Genomic DNA, 2,363 nt, shown 5'->3' with positions numbered 1-2,363 from the left:
CAACAACAGCTACCAGTCGAGCATCCAGATGGCTCCTTATGAGGCTTTATATGGTAGGCGATGTCGGTCTCCGGTTGGATGGTTTGAGCCGGGAGAGGCTCGGTTGATAGGTACGGATTTGGTTCAGGAGGCCTTGGACAAGGTCAAGATCATTCAGGAGAGGCTTCGTTCAGCTCAGTCTAGGCAAAAGAGTTATGCAGACCGTAAGGTTCGAGATGTAGCTTTCATGGTTGGTGAGCGGGTATTGCTCCGAGTGTCGCCTATGAAGGGCGTGATGAGATTTGGGAAGAAGGGCAAGCTTAGCCCTAGGTACATTGGCCCGTTTGAGATTCTTGATCGAGTGGGAGAGGTGGCTTATAGACTTGCGTTGCCGCCCAGCTTATCAGCCGTGCATCCAGTTTTCCATGTATCCATGCTTCGGAGGTATCACGGCGATCCTGCCCACGTGTTAGATTTCAGTTCTGTCCAGTTGGACAAGGACTTATCCTATGAGGAGTAGGCGGTAGCTATTCTGGACCGGCAGATTCGTCAGTTGAGATCCAAGAGTTTTCCTTCTGTTCGTGTTCAGTGGAGAGGTCAGCCTCCTGAGGCATCGACCTGGGAGTCCGAGTCCGATATGCGGAGCCGTTATCCCCATCTTTACCCCGAATCAGGTACACCTTTCTTTTGTCCATTCGAGGACGTACCGTTGTTTTAGAGGTGGAGAATGTGACGCCCCAAAGGGTCATCACCTGTATGCCTACTCCCTCTGTACTTCTGAGGCCCTGGAATTCTCATTTGGGGTTGCCTCGAGTTGTGTGCGCAGTCCGGGCGCGTAGCCGGAAAAGTTTAAATATGAAATTTGTGAGAAAAATTGTTAAATCATGGTATTTAATTGATTGAGTTTGACTTCGGTCAACGTTTTGGGCAAACGGACCCGGACTCGTGATTCGACAGTCCCGGAGGGTCCGTAGGAAATTTTGGGACTTGGGTGTGTGCCCGGAATCAAATTCCGAGGTCCCAAGTCCGAGAAATGAATTTTTGAGTGAAATTGTTTTCTGAAAATAATTAAAGAATTTGAAAGTGTTATTTGTTTAGAAGACTGTGTTGTTGGGCTCGTATTTTGGTTCTGACGCCCGGTACAAGTCTTATATACGGCTTAAGTACTTTCTGTAAAGTTTGGTTGAATTTGGACGTCGTTTGACGTGTTTTGGACTAAAAACTCTAAACTTGATGTTCTATGAAAATTGGAAGGAAATCCTGGGTCTTGAGGCCTAATTTGATGATTTCGATGTTGTTTTGGCGATTGGATCGCACGGATGAGTTCGTAGGATGTTATTGAGTTAGTGTGTATGCTTGGTTTGGAGCCCCGAGGGCTCGGGTGAGTTTTGAGTAGGTCCCGGGAGGCCTTAGGCTTAAAGTAGCAGATGTTGCAGTGTTGCAGGCCCCAGCGCGGCCGCGGTCATTCCCGCGCGGTCCGCGCTGGAAGCCACGCGGCCGCGGTGCAGTCCGCGCGGTCCGCGTGGCCAGATTCAGAGGGGTCCTCAGCCTTGGTTTGACCAGCGCGGCCGCGCACCAAGTTCGTGCGGTCCGCGCTGGGAGATTCAGAGAAGGCCCCAGGTGCAAGACACCAGCGCGGCCGCACACCAAAATCGTGCGGTCCGCGCTGGGTAGGTTCAGAGAGTTGTTTTCCCTCCCTTCCTCGGTGTGGCCGCGGGACATTTTTGCGCGGTCCACGCCAGTCCTTCAGCAAAGTATATAAATTTGAGATTTTCAGTCATTTTGCACTTTTTCAAAACCCAAAACATAAGAGGCGATTTTCCAAACGATTCTTCTCCTTCAAAACGATTGGTAAGTGATTTCTAACTTATTTTCCTTGCTTCTTAACATCTTTAAACATAATTTCAACTTCAAAACAAAGATTTTAATGGGGGAATTTGGAAATTTAGGGTAGAACTAGGGTTTCAAAATTTGGGGCTTTTGGACCTCAATTTGAGGTCCGATTTCAAAATAACTTATATATCTGAGTTCATGGGGGAATGGGTAGTCGGGTTTTGGTTCGAACATCGGGTTTTGACCACGTGGGCCCGGGGGCATTTTGGGGATTTTTGAACAAACTTTGGAAAATTCACTTTTCATGCATTCAAATTTATTAAATTAGCCTTTGTTGATACACTCAAGTAATTTGTGACTAGATTCGAGCGGTTTGGTGGTGAATTCAAAGGGTAAAGCTATACTAGAGGATTGAGTTGAGTTTGGAGCATTTGAGGTAAGTGTTTGTTCTAACTTTGGCTTGAGGGAATAGGATTAGGATGTTATTTGCTACTTGCTAAATGTGGAGTACGGTGTATGGCATGGTGCGGTTATCTATGCACCGGTCGTCT

This window comes from Nicotiana attenuata, unplaced genomic scaffold (assembly GCF_001879085.1).
Source record: "Nicotiana attenuata strain UT unplaced genomic scaffold, NIATTr2, whole genome shotgun sequence".
Lineage (NCBI taxonomy): Eukaryota > Viridiplantae > Streptophyta > Magnoliopsida > Solanales > Solanaceae > Nicotiana > Nicotiana attenuata.
Note: the sequence above shows the minus strand (reverse complement) of the source record.